Raw genomic sequence first — 17,896 nt, 5'->3', positions numbered from 1 at the left:
CCCCCTCTTTCCCTCCAGCATGCCCTCTACACAAAGAGCGGGAGGAAGAGTGGATGATACAGAACATCTACATATAGGGAATTTTTGGCTACCAAAGCAGCACAACAGAACCAGAACAGCAGTCAAAGATCTGGTCCATGAATCTCATATTCTTACTACAGTACCTGGACACAATGGCATCAGTGACATTGAGTAGTTCACTGATAACTTCAGTGTAATGACAATATAACAATCCTGCAGAAGCTGATTTATTTGTCAGGTGTAGAAGTGTTATTTAATATTGCAATGGTTGTACATCTATATCCCTGAACATGGGAGAAGCTTTTCACATTTTTCTGTCTGCCTTTTTTTTGTCAAGTCTTTTATGTCTTGAGAAATATGATGCTCATAAAAATCCAGTGGAAAATCCCCAGTGTCTAAAAACTGAGAAAACATCTTCTTTCCATAGTTTTCCCATTTGTGAGCCTGTGTCATCTAAAAGGAGAGTACAAACCAACTGTGCAAAATATCAATATTGCTTTAAATGCATAAAGCTAATAACTTAGAGGCATGCAATTGTTATTTGTTCAATAAGATATTGGCATGCAAATTTGCATATATAAATATGCTTCCACCTTCTTTTTGCTTATAGTGAAGAATATCTTCATCTAAGCTGATCAAAATCTTGAAAAAAAACCACTTATTGGTTTGGTTGGGATAATTTAATTTTGAAAAAAAAATAAGTGTGTTTCACCACAGTATTTAAAAATAGATGTGGTTATCTGAAGGATTCTAATGACTGCATAAATATTTAAATTATCCATTTTGGGGGCAAAGCACTTTTAAAGGTTTCCTGTTATATTCTTGCTTTTAAAGTTATGCTATGTTCTCCCTAAGATCCATCACCCATGAAGCAACGTAACAACGTGATGCAGTGATTTGGGGCCAGATATTCAAAAGAGCTCAGCACTCAATTTTATCAAAAGATAAAGGCCAGTTTTCCAAATGTTCTCAGCACTTAATTTGCTGAGGTCTTTTGCAAATCTGGCCAATAATGGGGAAAAACGAAGAAAAATTATTTTCAAGGTCAAAACTCAATCTTGGTGAATTGGTTTGGAAACACCTCACACCAGCCATGTCCTTCCTCCTGAAAACAACCAAAAATTGAGCAGCAGTTGATAATTGTTTCTTATCTCCACAAAAAGAAGCTACACTAGCCAAATTTCATTCCAAAACCCCATGGACTATATATAAACAAACCATATCAATTAAACTAGGAACAGATTTACCCTACAGTTTACATCCCCTTCAGCTTTTATAAGTAGGAGTAAAACACAAACTAAAAAGTATAGGTGGATGAAGAACAGTGAGCAAATGACCACAGAAATGAAAAAAAGGAACAGCCATACTGGATCAGATCAAAGGTACATCTACCCAGTACCCTGTCTTCCAACAGTGGCCAATGCCAGGTGCCCCAGAGGGAATGAACAGAACAGGTAGTCATTGAGTGATCCATCCCCTGTTGCTCATTACCAGCAATGCTCAGGAGTGCTGAGTGCCTACACCCAAGAGCATATTAAAGGGGGAAAGGATAAGTGTTAGCTTACTATTCATAAAGAAGATCACTGTAGACATAATCAGTGAATTCAGAGCTACATGAAAGCTAGCAAGGTTCACTCCCTCTTTTCTGCCAATTTGATCAGTACCAAATTGAAGTACTAAATATATGGCCTAATATTTTGTAATAATTAGTGAGGGAAAAATTCTGCTCTCTGATCAGCCTGAGAGACCACAACTCTGATAGCGTGCTCTCCGTAACTGCATGACACTACATGAAAAATCGGTATATGTGGGAAGAGCAAACCTTCTGGTGAGTTCTGCCGTGCACGTCTGGAATTCTGCCTTAAATTATGTCCAGGCCCCACCTTACTTTGGAAGTTGTCATTATATATCTCTAAGGCCTGGTCCACACTAGGACTTTCATTCGAATTTAGCAGCGTTAATTCGAATTAACCGCGCACCCGTCCACACCACGAAGCTATTTAATTCGACATAGAGGGCTCTTTAGTTCGACTTCTGTACGAGGGGAGTAGCGCTAAATTCGACATGGCCATGTTGAATTAGGCTAGGTGTGGATGGAAATCAACCTTAGTAGCTCCGGGAGCTATCCCACAGTGCATCACTCTGTTGACGCTCTGGGCAGCAGTCCGAGCTTGGATGCTCTGACCAGCCACACAGGAAATGCCCCAGGAGGGAGAACCTCTCTCAGTACCAGTGCTCACACAGCGAACGGGAGGACAGGTGGCGTCAAGAGGACCAGCAGGCGACTCAAACGCTGCTTGGACTAATGAGGGAGCAAACGGACATGCTCCGGCGCCTTGTGCATGTTCTGCAGGACCGCAGGCAGGAGGACAGAGCCCCCCTTCAGTGTATCTGCAACCGCCCTCCCCCACCACAAAGTCCCATACCCCCCTCACCCAAAATAACCAGAAGGAGGGGCGCCAGGGGCCGTGAAAACTGTCACTGCACCCCAGCAGAGTGCTCAAGTACCCAAAAGCTCTCATACCCTAAATTTTGAGAAGTCCTTCCCTTCCTGACTCACCCAAGCCCAAATCCCAGTTTCATCCCCTAACTGTCTAGTTAATTATTAAAAATACTTTGCTGTTAATTACTGTTTCCGTCATGTTTTTTTACAGAAGACTGTGTTTGAAGGGGGGGGGGAGGGGGTTGGTAATTGCATAGGACGGTCACCTTTACCAGGGTACAGAGATGGGGGCAGGATCAGCAGCAGGCCACACACACAGTGCAGTCAGTAGGCACCCTGGTCAGTATGGGAGGTGGTTTCCAGGTTCTGTGTGGGTGGGGGGGACGTGACTTTGTAGCAGGGGAGGGCGGTTACAGATCTCATGCAGCGGTCCTTGTCCTGGACCGCAGAGTCACGCAGCAGAGGAATCTGTATCCGTCCTCCTCCGCCACAAGGTCACATAGCCCCCGCACACAGAATCCCAAAAAGGAGGGATGGCAGGCTCCGTTGAAACAACCAGTCTGGCACTGCGGACCGCTCTAGGAGCAGGAGCCTGTCATTCCTCGAGTTTAGAGGCGGTCTTTACATCACTGCACACCCTACTCAGCACAGTCTGCGTCCCAGTTTCAACCCTTTAACGCAAAGTCATTAATAAAGAAACGTTTGTTAAGTAACAATGGAACATGTATTTTATTTTTACACGTGTGTTGGAAGTGGGGGAAACGGGGTGAACGGGGTATGTAACTGCAGAGGATAGTCAACAGTAACTGGGTAAAGAAACAGGGGCAGGTTCAGCTTCTCTGTAAAGAAACTGAACAGTCACAGGTCACGCTGCTCGCTGGTACTTGAAGAGTTCCTTGTCGCTGTCCAAGGCGCCTGTATAGGGCTTCATGAGCCAGGGCATTAGCGGGTAGGCTGGGTCCCCGAGGATCACTATAGGCATCTGCACATCCCCAACAGTTATTTTGTGGTCCGGGAAGAAACTACCTTCCTGCAGGTGTCTAAACAGACCACAGTTCCTGAAAACACGCGCGTCATGAATCTTGCCTGGCCACCCGACGTTGATGTTGGTAAAATGTCCCCTATGGTCCACCAGTGCTTGCAGCACCATTGAAAAGTAGCCCGATTTCTCAGCAGCTGACTGTGGAAGAGGTGGACGATAAGGTGCGAGGAGGTGAAAACGGCCATAACTGCAGCGGGCTCCATGCTCGCAGTGCTGTGGCGTCCGCACTGTCACTGACCAGAAAAGTGCACGAACAGATTGCCTGCAGGCGCTTTCGGGGAGGGAGGGCGTGATTGACGGTTCAATGATGACAGTTACCCAAAACCACCCTCAACACATTTTTTCCCCCAGCAGGCATTGGGGGCTCTACCCAGCATTCCAATGGGCAGCGGGGACTGCGTGATAGCTTCCCACAGTGCACCGCTTCCAAAGTCAACGCTGGCCCCGTTAGTGTGGACTCACAAAGTCGAATTAGTGTCCTTAGTGTGGATACACAAATTCGACTTCGTAAGGTCGATTCCACAAATTCGAATTAAGTTGAATCGAACTACTCTTGTAGTGTAGACATACCCTAAGAGTGTGTGTGTGTGTGTGTGAGAGAGAGAGAGCGCAAGCATTCTACCCTTCTTTACAGGATAGGATGTCAAACATGCACGTGACCATGACATGCTCTAGCATTTGACTCAAAGAAGATACAATCCCCACTACTTTGGCAAATTTTATTTGTTAGCTCATGAACTTTAGCTCTACCCTCCAACTATTAGGCTCTATTGTCAATAATACAAGCATATTGTTTACCTGGTTACATGGGTAGAGTCCATTGTTTGCAGCCATTACCAGATGCCATTGTTTGCAGACGTGAATTTGTTACAGACAACTGTATTTGCTGGTCTGTGAATTTCAGATGTTCAAGGTGACTGTAGTCTAATGGAAGGAGTTGAGGAGGATTAAGTAATGTATTGACTAAGTAGGTATATGTATCACTAGAAAGTGACACTTGCTTCATTAGAGGCTATCACTCAAAAATTAGCTGTTGCATAATAATTTTGAAAGACAAACTGGAACCACTGAGTGCATAATACAAGAGATATGGGTGAAGTCTTGTTCTTGTTTATGCTTGTAAAATGGTATTTCTGCAAAGTTCTTGCATGAGTTAAAGTAAATTTCTGCAAAGTTCACCCCACAATGTTAGAGACATACAATATATCCTCTGGTTTTCACTAGGTATGAGTGAAACCTCGCAAACGTGGAGATCAGTTGTTAGACTTTTGTGGAAAACTGGCTACACAAAAAAATTGAGCCAAACGCAGTGTTGGGGTAAACTGGAACAGCTCCATTGACTTCAACAATTGATACCAGCCGAGGATCCTGGCCACTACTGTTTCCTTAAATTGGTGTCACTAACCTTAAATTTTGAAGTTATCTTGTGTTACACCTAGAGAAGTTCAGGTATTAAAGTACTATCCTTATTAGCTCACCAGGAGAATATGACCTCTTGGTAGTTTTCTTTCTGTTAATTAGTTATGACAATCCACTTAGGTATCTGCCCTCCTGGCTTTGTTATTCTGAATTGGTTTTCTGTAAGTAAAATAGTGGTGCTAGTAATAAAGATAAGTTAAAAGAAAATTAAAAATAATATCTCTGAATCAGAAAATAACTATCTAGATATGCAAATAATCTATTGCGTGTATCACTACCACATTTTCCCATGTCTGCTATTCAGTTGTCAGTCACTTCTAACCATACACTCAGACTTGTTTTTTCCTTCTATTTAGCCCATAAGAAAAATATTAACAGAAATAGTTTTGTGCTGAGTGAAAATGTATCACGATATATTCACCGAAGAAGAGAGGAAAATGCACATTGGATGATGATACTGCTCTGCTTTGACCATAAAAGGGCCTCAGCTTTACATTCAGAGTATGAAATGCTCTCGCCTGTTATAGCTATGGAAGATAGAAAACTCATCTCTAGAAATTATAAAGAAAAATGGAATAAAATGCTATATTTACAGCATGTGTACTAGTATTTTGAACCCGCAGTGTTGAATAAGGGTAGATGCCCACTGCTGAGCTCTATTAAAGGGCTCCAAAGATTGCTATCCACATCAACTTTCCTAAAAGTTATTCTTTCTAAAGAAAAAAAGGACACACACACACACTTCATTTGTGATCAGTTAGCTTTTCCAGGGTTGAAGGTCCACAAAATACAGCAACTTCTGCTGACCAGTGGAGATGAAGCCACAATCTTTCCTACTCTCTCCCCACTTTTCATGACTGGATCCCAGAAAGAGCAGTAATAGCTCAGGGACTACAATTTTGTGCAGTTCTTAACATGTGCCATGCAATATGGTTTGGGGATGGTCCTTACTTACTGTCTTTAATGAACAACCACCAAAGGGCCACTGGCTTTGTAGCCCAAAGGGAGAGTTTTCCCAAGAAAAAGTGTTATTTAAACTCATGCAGACTTTTACCCTGTATAAATATCCGGTCTCCTGCTACTTCATAACAATGGGATTGTCAAGTGTCAGTACTGCACACATGCAAACCTAGAAATACTGCATTTACACAACACACTCACCATATACCTACAAGCAGAAACTGACTTGCCCAAGATCACACTGGTCAAGCTGGAAATAGATCTGAGCATTCTGAACCCAACTTCCACTAGTCCATAAACAAAATATTATCAAGTATTGAATTGTGGATAAAAATAAATGCACAACATGAATTTCATCTTTATGAACATACACCTCAGATTTGGTTTCAGACTATGGCATTTACTATTCTTTAAACATATTTATATCCACAGTAATATTTATAAGACACATATCAAGGGAAAAACAGGCCCCGTGATAACAAACATTCATCTGAAAAAAATATTATTTTGTCAAAAGGTCCAGTGGATTACCAAAATTCTATTCCAGGGGTCAGCAACCTTTCAGAAGTGGTGTGCCGAGTCTTCATTTATTCACTCTAATTTAAGGTCTCACGTGCCGGTAATACATTTAACATTTTTAGAAGGTCTATTTCTATGTCTATAATATATAACTAAGCTATTGTTGTATGTAAAGTAAATATGGTTTTTAAAATGTTTAAGAAGCTTCATTTAAAATTAAATTAAAATGCAGAGCCCCCCCGGCCTTCCCATCAATTTTTCCAAAGAAAGTATTAAATATTATATTGTCTTAGACATCTTCAAAACTTTATTCTTATGTTGGTAGATATCAGCTAATTCCTATCCAGAAGTGCATGGGGTGCATGACCTGTGCTCCTTTGCAGTAGATATTTCTCCATACAGACAGTGGGAGATGATACTTTAAAAGTTCAGTTAAGCTCCTTCCCTTCATCTCAAACTCATTATAATTCAAGCCTGTACACCGAAACTGACAATGGTCCCTTTCCTTTATTTCTTTAATTAGTACTGTCATTTTTAATACACTGAAAAGAAAGATTGTGTGTCTTGATATCAGGCATCTTATCCTGAAACTTCCAATGTGTCTATTTTACAAAGTAAAAAATAAAATCCTCTGTTCAACTATCAATTGAAGAGTGGGTCTTTTCTGTGTGTCATTAATTTAGTTCCATTTTTGGACACAGTACACACAATTTCTTTAAACAAAGATGTCAGATTGTTAAATGTCTTAGCTATAGAGTGTCCTGGTAATTCAATCCCTTGGATTTGCTTGGATGTCCTAAAGTGTTTTGAGTGCAAACACTGGAAGGAAACTCCAGCACCGGTCAGTCCTCTCTTAAATCTTCTTATGGATTTCATTTGCTGTGTGGCCTGAGAGAGGTCAAAAGGTTTTGGCACAGAAGTAGAATTCTAGAAATAATCACCTTATAGACCCACTAAATCAATCATAATTAATGCACTTGCCTAGTTCTGTCAGAGGATTGCTGCTAGAGGGCAAAATAAAGAGGCCCTTTCTAATACAATTTGAAAAGAGATCAAATCTGTCATTTCATCTAATAATTGAGCCAAATGAGAAAAGAGAAAGGTCAGAGTTCATCCTGTGACCTTATGTAAACCCAATAATACATAATTCATTTTCATTTTATGGAATTTATAAGATGCTGTAAACTGTCAGAATACAGACACATCTGCTTTAGCTTCCACCAAACTCGAGTCTCCTGCTTACCATGCAACTCACACTGAGCTGCCAAAACTTTTAAGTGGTATATTCTGGCAGAATAATCCAAAAGCCTTCAACAAGGACTGGTATTTAATTCATTCTTCCAAGCGTGTGAAGTTAATAACTGAACAAATCACTCGCAGTTCTTTCTAAATGATATCAAACCTGTAATTTATTTATTGAATGTTACAAATACAGTTAAAACATGTTTTCATGCAAAATGGTTTCATTCCTTTTTTTTATTATTATTATCGAAATGTAATCTGGATTTTTTTGTAATAATATGGTCTATAAATACATATGCATCCTTAGAGCACAGCATTTTCATTCCGAGCCCCTTGCTTCAATCAACAGGATGCAGCAGAACATTTACAGGCACCTCGTATTACAGTTGTTAACTATTTAGAGTAAATGGTGGGAGGGCATGATTAGAAAACATTTCCCAGGGAACAAACTCCCTCAAATGGCTGTCCGTTTAGGCAGAAAACATTGAATTCAACCTGAAGAAAATGCCAAGTGATTTCTAAGACATTTTATAACACTTTACTCACACCTTGGCCTATTCCGGGGACATTCTCCTCTCAGTTAAGTTATTTAGGGTTGTACTAGAGGAGAATCTGGTCCATTATGTCCAGATGTTACATGGATGCCAGGGGTCCTATTCCTCACTGCCTTGTCCCATATACTGTCATTGTGCCAGGCACATTGTGGAGCATTCTGTGCATCCTTGACTTTATATTTTCCTTAGACATCCCGGGCAAGCAATTTACGTAGAGATTTTTTATATATATGTTGTATTTGATACAGTGTGTAAAGTGCTTAGAACTGGAGATAGGCACTAATGGAAGTCAAAAGAAATAAATAGTAAAAAAACAAATAAATAGATCAATATGTAGCTACATTGTAGAATGTATTTTCCATTACATATGCTGCAGAGTGGAAGTCTGTCTGTCTGCTCCGTTTAGCGTTGCTGGACGCAGTAAAGGGGTCAAACGCAGCCCCAAATCCAATCACTTTGTACTGCTTGGACAGTACAAAGCTACCAGAGAGATGTCTTAAATCATGCCAGAGGCTGCTTTGGCCCCTGGCCAGGCCAAAACAGAGAAGTAAAAATGTGGCTTGGAGCTCTCTTTACTCCCTGCTCTCCTTAACTGCACCAAACTGAAGATTGAGCCTTTTGCTTACATGAATTCCTCACTCCACGAAGATTTCCTTAACTCAGCAGTAAAGGTAAGAGATACAAATAAAAGTCACCATTAAGACTGACTAAGCTATGCTAGAAGGTATCCAGATTCCAGTTACATGTACAATATGTGAGATAGTTACTGAGCAGTAGAATTAGCAGTAACACTAATCTGCATGTCTATAGCACCTTCTATGAGTGAATTTCCAAGTGCTTTAATGAACATATCCCTCACAGCACCCCTCTAAAATAGAAGGGTATCATTTTCTAAGACATTATCATTTTCCCCTTTTTACAGATTGGGAAACTAAGGCAGAGAGACAAGTGACTTGTCCAGGGCCACACCAAAGCCTGTTACAGTACATCTAAGCAGCAAATAACCCGCGGCAGGCTCATGCCAGTGATTTGGGCTCGTGGGGCTCAGGCTGCGGGGTAGGACGGTCCAGAGCTCGGGCTCCAGCTGTAGAAGTCTACACAGCAATGAAACAGCCACACAGTCTGAGCCCCCCAGAGCCTAAGTCGACTGGAATGGGCCAGCTGGGGTTTTTTCTTTGCTATGTAGACATACCCTTAGAGCCAGAATTAGAACCCAGATCTTCTGAGTTCCTGCCTTCTCCTTGTAGTTTTACCACACACATCACGACACAGAAAACACACACACACACGTGTCTTTTGGCCTTGTTTGTGAACTATGAGAAATAAAAATGTAATGTGTATGTCAGTCTCTCTGGATTCATGTTAACCTTTATCTATTTACCCTTTTTGAGTTTGAAGTGACAACAATCCTCGAATTCATCATATTGTTTAAGGTTGACCCCTGGCCCCCTCAGGTCATATCACCCCCTGAGGTCATCTGCCCATCTGATTAACACATTCCATAATTTTGGAAGTGGTCTATCCCATTAATCATGGCAGAGGCACCAGAAGCAGTATGAAGAAAACACTGAGGTTATCAAATCCCCGCAGGAGATTAGGAAGTTAGATAAGCATGTGAAGTTTAACAAACAAAACGTACATGAACAAACCAAAAAGTATTCAGGGCCTGTAACCTGACACAGGCAAAGCAGCATGAGAAAAACAAACATCAGCATAATCCTCCTCCCCCTCATCTCCTTCTGAGCAGAATTTCATAAAGCTCTGATATTTCCTCTTGAAGATAATATAATATACCAATCTGGTCTTGAGAAGACAGTGTCAAATATTTCTCCTCTTTTTGGCCTATATTAATCAAATTGCCTGTATAATACACAACCGAGTTAGATCTGTCTATATAGAAAACTAATGTTCATCCAAGGTAGTAAATTTGGGTGGCCACTGCTGCATTCCCTGAATACTCAGCTTTCTGGGGTACCTCTGGGAACAGCGGGGGCCTGCCCCCACTTGTTATACCCCATATGTGACACACTCTGAAAAATAGCCTCATCGGTGAGTCCACTGACTCTACATGAAAATACTGGACAAAACCAGGCCTGGTTCTAAATCACTATGGAACAAGGAATAATACTTTAGAAAACCAGGACTGTCAGGCTTAAAACTGTCCGCATGGCCTCCTTGTGGCAAACCCTGGCCAGAATGACATCAAAGTGCCATGACTTTGGTTTCGTCAACAAAGAGATGTTTAAGATGGTGTGGTTTTGCTTGTTGACACTGGATCTGATTTTGACTTAGTTAAAGGGACATGGAAGAATGATAAAATGGGCTATATACCCACAAACAGGTATTTTAAAAATTGATTGATTTAGAGTAAACATAAAAACATCTTTAGAGGCAAAAATGAATGAGAGGAAGCCTGATTAGTGGATAAGACAGTGGACTGAGAGGTAGAAATCCTGAGTTCTTTTCCCAGATCAGTAACTGGCCTGCTATGCAGCTTGGGCAAATCACTTCAACCCTGTGTGCCTCTGTTTTTCCTCCCACTATTTGTCTATCTTGTCTAATTAGATTGCAAACTCTTCGGGACAGGAACTGCCTCTTGCTCTGTGTCTGCACAACACCTAGCACAATGGGATCTTAGTTGCGGCCTCTAACTGCAACAGTGATACAAAGGTTATGGTTAAGGATGCTCGGCATAAACATGGATTTACTTAGGCAGTGTCTAATATTGTTAGTTTTTCCCAGAATGTGAGATCTTTGGGGCAGGCACTTTGTCCTTTTTTGTGTAAAGCCACTACCAAAATGGGACTCCAGTCCCGAATGAGATTACGATCATAATAGAAACAGGTCGACATAATAGCTGATCAAAAAATTAAAACTTATTTTCATGAAACACTGTGAATTCTCAAAGTTGTTTTAATTTCGAAGTGTTCAGAATTGACCCATTTTTGTATTTTTCACATTTATATTAATAAAAAAGGAGGAAATTCAATAAAACACTGAGAGCTTAATAACATTTTTAATTGACTAAAAACCACAAGTTCCTCTTTGCTAAAAATAATTTAGAACACAGAAAAAAGCATATGGTTTTATGAAAGCCAGCATATGTCAGCAGATGACATTGTTTTGCAAAAAGCTCCAGTAAATCTAATTGTCCCCAGTTAACAGACGGTGAAACTGAAGCAAAGAGAAGTAAAGTGACTTTACAGGATTACTCAGCTACTGAGCTAATGTCAGAACCAGGGTAAGAAAACTGATCTCCTGACTCCCAATCCTTTGCCAAATCCACTAGACCACAATTCCCCCCAATTGGCAGAGAATAAATGATGGTTAAGCTCTGCAGAAAAGAGAAAGAGCCTTTTGCCTGTTGATAGTAAAATAAACCAATATGGTTGTTTTCTGTTTGTAGCTTTCAAGGCACAAGTTGTGGGTATTTCAGTCTCAGGAAGTTCAGGGTATGGCTAACGAATGTCAGCAATGACTGAGCCATTCATATGAAATTGGCATCCCTTTGCCATAAGTCTACCCTAAGGAAACTTCTAGTCAGACACAATAGCAAGAACTAGAAAGGTTCAAGAGAGTAGTACCATAACCTGAAAAGGAACTCACTGATGCAACAAACCATGTGGAAAAAAAGAACATGGGCAGTAGTTATTAATTGTATTTTGTAACCACCTTGCAAATTTGGAAGTCTCACATGAGGAGACTCTTACTGCATCTTCAATTTTTGCAGTTGAATGCTTACTGAATTATAAGGACCACGTTATCAGAAAGGGGCTTTCTATTTGTGCCTATAAATTTGCACACACAATCGAACATCTGTGTCGGCAAACAGCATTTACAGCCATGGACCACACAGAAGCCCAAATGCAGACTTTTTCCATCTCATTTCATTGTCATTTCAGTTGACTGAGTATGGAAAGCTGCAGGTACAGAGCCTGGTTTAAGGCACATTTGAAAACAGCCTTAAATGTTTAATTGTAGTTTACAAAGAGGCTTAGGGTCTGGCACATGCTGGCTATGAAGAGGCGGATGCCACTGTGGATTCATGAAGTAGGTAAATGATTCCATGACATTGATAAAGCCTCAAGGTTAGAACAATCCTTAGGATTTATCGGTGTCACCAAACCATTTGTGTCTTTGTTACAATTTCTTCCTTGCTCCCCTCTTGCTCCCAAGAGAAAGTGAAGTTAATCCTACCCTTGAAAAGGTGCAGTTTACATCTCCACTTGTGTCTGGGGCCAGCAAATGGGAGGGAGAAACCAAAATTATCTGTCCACCTGCTTGCAGGATGGACTATCTGGGGATGCAAGGGCAGTAGTCAGCACTAAACATGAACCCAAAATCCAAGCAGGTTGAGACGGTCCCTCACTTCCCCATCAGGAGATAAGACAAGGGCTAAATCTAGCTCTACATAATTGGCTATGGTAATTAAAAACCCGTAAGATCAGGAACTCAGGGTATTAAATAAAACAATGTAAATCAAAATACAAGGATTACTAGCAACTCTTCTACTTCCTTTTGTGCTGCTTTCTAGAGCTTCACTTGCTATTATGAAGTTTTATCTTTAGAAAAAAGATGGGAAGACACAAAACATTTTTATACTTTTATAGAAATTTCCTCATGTGGAAACTGACTGCATGAAATATACAATACATTATGATTTATTTAAGCACTGGTCATGTTTCGAGGTATAAAATCAATTAGATCAAAGAATTTATAGTTCTAGATATGCTTCAGAGAATGACATTGTTATGGTTGTAATAAACAAAATATATTGGTAAGTACATGTTCAAAACTATAACAATTTAACCACTTCCTCTGCTTAATTTCTAAACTCATATTTTCTTGGGAGTACAGATTTTGGAGTACAGACTTTGCTGAGGTATGCGTCCAAACCTGTCATTTGGGGTGGGGGGGAACCCAAGCCCATGCTGAACTATCAATGAATGGTAAAACAAACAAATTTTATACTTAGAAGCTAGACATACTGTTTTCTTATAGTGCTCCATATTATTGTTTCAGTTATTGTATATACCAAGTTCAATTTCCAACGTGTCAGTCACTATCCTATCTAAGGATGACAAACTAATTAAAACAGAATTAGTAGACATCAGTACTTCGATGTACGAAGGTGTTCGGAGGTCGATGCGTGAGACTGGGAAGGGTATCTTACTATATGAATAGAGAAGAGGGAAACAAATCAATCTTTGGGCTTTTCTATGTGAAAACACTCAGGAAAATTATTCACAATTAATTTTTAAAGTGGACTAGTTAAACTGCATTAAACCCCCATGTGGACACTCTCATTGACAATAAAAGTGGCCCTAAGACAAGCCTTTGGGAGGGCAGATTTTGGAAGGTGGGAATATTAGTTGCATCCATTGAGCTAGCAAATCTCAGATTTATCCTGCAGTGAGGGCGACTAATACCCCAATCAGCATAATGCTTAAGCACATGCTTATCTTGAACTTTAACTTGAAGTCAATGGAATTTAAGCACAAGCTAATTGCTTTGCTGAACCGGGGACCAAGTGCCTAACTACCCGCTGGTATACACATTTTCCTGATTTCTAAGCACAAGTGAGCACATCAGTTTTGTGGGTGAAATTTAAACATATTTGAAAATGTGTTGCTGTAGAGCATCTTGTAATGGCTTTTCTTGGCTTGGTACGAATCCACAGGAAACACACCACAGTGTTCAGACTGTGAGTGAGATGTTAATAAATTTGGAGAAGGAGTAATGTCCACTGAAGAAAGGCCATAATACACTCTGTTTACACCTATTATTTTGCCCTTCTTTATACAAAGTGTCAAAAAGCATAAAAAGAAGTGGAGAAAACAGATGGCTCCCCAAATACAGGTAAAGACCTACAGTAAAAGGGAAATTAAAGTAGTCCAAATCCTGACATGGGAACTGCTGAGTTAAGAAATATCTGGCTATTGGTTCCTTAACAAAAATCAGACATCTATATAATAAATTTGTGGATGCTGGTATTTACTCTGTTAGCCACACATTGCTTGATCTATTTTAAATGGGTTGAATCCCCCCTTAGAAGAATATTGTTTTCTGGATAGCTCCTCCTCCAAGATCCAAACTCAAGATGAAGAATACATTCATAAAAAATAATTGATTAAAACAATACTTGTAAATTCATGCATAACGAATAGTATTCTGCAACAAGCTGACTTGCCCTTACAGCTTAGGAATGGACACAGCTCACTCCAGAGCCCACAAAAGGCAAAATTTCTATTCGAGGGCTAGATGTACGGAGGATTTAGGCACCATTCACAGTAAGTGTGAAGGTAGTGCCCCCCTTGTATCCAATAGCCTAGTGGTTAGAGTACACACCTGACACGTACGAGACTCAGCTTCAAATCCCTACTTTGGGGTATCATTGAATATCAATGGAATTTAGGCTCCTAAATGCCTACGTCAATTCTGACATTGGGAGGTAGGCTTTTAACTCACTTAAGAGCTAGATTTTTAAAGGTATTTAGGTGCCTAACTCCCATTGACTTCAACTCTGAGCAAAGTAACACATAAATACAGTAACTCCTCACTTAACGTTGTAGTTATGTTCCTGAAAAATTCAACTTTCAGTGAAATGATGTTAAACGAATTAAATTTTCCCATAAGATTTAATATAAATGCAAGGTGTTAGGTTCTAAGGAAATTTTTTGGGGCAGATAAAAGACATTATATACTGTACAGTACTGTACTGTGGTTGGGAAGTGCCCTTGACTTACCCCACACAGGCACACCCCCCAGCAGGCAAGGACGCTAGGAAGCCACCTTCGCAGCAGCAGTGGCAGCTTCCCCGGAGAAGAACAGGCACCGACTTTGCCAGAGGATGTTCCAGGCCCGCCTCTTCCCACCTCCACCTCCTCTCCGGAGCACACTGCACAGCTGTTTGGCGGCACTTAGGACTTTCTGGGAAGGAGGGGGAGGAGCGGAGATGCAGCGCTTCCCCGCTCCTCCACCTTCCTCCCACAAAGTCCTAAGCACCACCAAACAGCTGTTTGGCAGTGGGGGAAGTGCTGGAAGGGTGGGGGGGCGGGGCAGAGAAGAGGAACTTATGAAATGCTCCCTTGTAAAGTCGCTGCTCTTCCACAGATTCTTACAAGCAGTGGACAGAGCAGGCAGCCAAACGACATTATAAGGGAGCATCGCACAACTTTAAATGAGCATGTTCCCTAATTGAGCAGCAATGTAACTTTGAAACAATGTTAAGTGAGGACATTAAGTGAGGAGTTACTGTAATTCTAAAATCTGGGGGTAAGAGGCTTGTCTAAGGTCACACAGGGAGTATGTGACAGAGGTAGAAATTGAAGCTGGGTCTTCCAAGTCCCACACCAGTGTCCTAACCACTGGACTACACTTCCTCTGGTGATACTCATCTTTTTATGCTATCACTGCTAGGTAATCATCATCGGTAAATTACCCAAATTACAATTTCTTCCCTGCACAAAGCTGTCAATCCTACAAATGTGAATTCTGACAGCCTAATCTCTCTAATATGCTGGGTATTCTTAATTATGAAGGGAGAATTTTCCATAGTCAAAGGAAAAGCAGTTCAAATAGACGACTTGCATCGACAGCTGTCCGTGTCATGGCTATGAAACCTTAAGACGATTGGCACTTGATCTATCTGCACTATATTGATGCTCACATTTAACAAAGCACATGGAGAATTATGATTATGTTACCTAAACTATGGACACATATTAAAGAAAGATTCATTTATAGAACAACATTGGCTTGTTTTTTCTCTGTTACTAATCATGAGTTTAATTTTTAATGGAAAAGCATTGCTAGCACAATTAACACTCACTTTACATGTGCATCCATAGACCCAATTAATTAAATTTTATTGATGCCTAGTTGCTCTTTAAAATGCTTTCCAAATGCTTTCAAATTGATTTTAAATGGTTGATAGTGGAAGTCAGTTTGTACTTTTCTTGGGTTATAGCCAATACTAACCCCACAGTACTTAATATAAGCCTTATATACTGTAGTCATTCCATGATTACCATACTGTATTTTTGCATGGCAATGGACACAGTTGTGATAGTGTAATAGTGTGGTTAAAATAAAGTTAGATGGAAGTAGTTACAAGGCCCTTTCTTATGACTGCATTTTATGTACCATATTACTGAAGGAGAGAAAACGTTACTCATGTTCAACATACTGATTAGTAATGCATCAAATAGACCTAGTAATAGTCATGAAACCTGCAGAACACAGCAGCAGAGAGTCCTGTGGCACCTTATAGACTAACAGACGTATTGGAGCATGAGCTTTCGTGAGTGAAAACTTACTTTGTTGGATGCATGCATGCACCGACGAAGTGGGTATTCACCCACGAAAGCTCATGCTCCAATATGTCTGTTAGTCTATAAGGTGCCACAGGACTCTTTGCTGCTTTTACAGATCCAGACTAACACGGCTACCCCTCTGAAACCTGCAGAACATAATAGTTTCCTTTGGGAATGCTTCTTAGACTGTGATACTGACAGACTCTTTGTCCACTCTTTTTATACCTTGCATAATAATTTATATATTCTAACTATATAGGAACATATCCCTCATCCCTGTAATATTCTAGCACCACCCAAACACTGATGAATTTATCTTTGCAGGAAACTTCTATGAGCCCTTTTACACCCACTGGGAACTGTGAGACCGAGAAGTTGAGGCTGATCCTCTGTCTAGTGAAGGCAACAGGAATCTTCAGTGGCTTTAGGTCATACACTGCCTACATGACTAGCCTACGGTCACAGAGGAAATCTGTGACAGAGCGAGAAATTGACCCCAAAGATCCCGCGTTTAAGTCTAGTGCATTAATCACAAGATCATCCTTCCTCTCTTCTTCTATAAAATGTAAATTTCATGAATTTGTGTTCTGGACACTATTGCAGTTTCATATTTTAAGGCCATTCCCACTGCTGCCTTCTTCATAGGTCCCTGGGTGGTGGCAAGTTTCTATTTTATTTTCTAGGTAGGGGGGCTGTGTCTTTCTGCCATGTATCATTATGACAGAGTGCAATGGTTGTAAATCCTTCTCTTCCAGCTCAGTGGGAGATTGATTTTCATGACATCTCTTATCCTCTGAATAAGCACCTGCTTAGTCTGATGTCTCTCATCTAGATTATATCTAATGTGAGAAGCTGTCTAAAGTACAATAGTAATAAATATTTGTCTACACATCTAATAAATCTCTTTTTTGCACCAATACCATTTGTTATGAGCAGCTTTTAATATGCTTCAATTTTTCTGGGATTATTTTTAGCCCAAGATTCTAGATTTCAGCCAAACTCCATGATTAGTTTTAGTTTATGCTGTAACCTAAATAGAAGGAACTAGAAAAAAGTGTATACCTAATACCACATATCAGCCAACACTTTCAATATATATTTAAATTCCATTGACCAGGGTTCAAAATACAGTATGTTAATAATGCAAAACTTTGTTACCAAATTGTGATAGATGTGATATTAAAATACATAAAATCTCTAAGCAATAGAAAGTCTGTAATAGTACAATTTCTCATTCAGTTACCACTATATTTAAACACAAGTCAATGAAACATAAGAATGGCCATACTGGTTCTGACCAATGGTCCCTCTAGCCCAGTATCCCATCTTTCGACAGTGAGCAATGCCAGATGCCCCAGAGGGAATGAACAGAACAGGTAAT

The sequence above is a fragment of the Mauremys reevesii genome, linkage group 16, assembly GCF_016161935.1.
Source record: "Mauremys reevesii isolate NIE-2019 linkage group 16, ASM1616193v1, whole genome shotgun sequence".
Taxonomy (NCBI): Eukaryota; Metazoa; Chordata; order Testudines; family Geoemydidae; genus Mauremys; species Mauremys reevesii.
The sequence above is the reverse complement of the archived record's forward strand: the minus strand, read 5'-3'. Positions refer to the sequence as shown.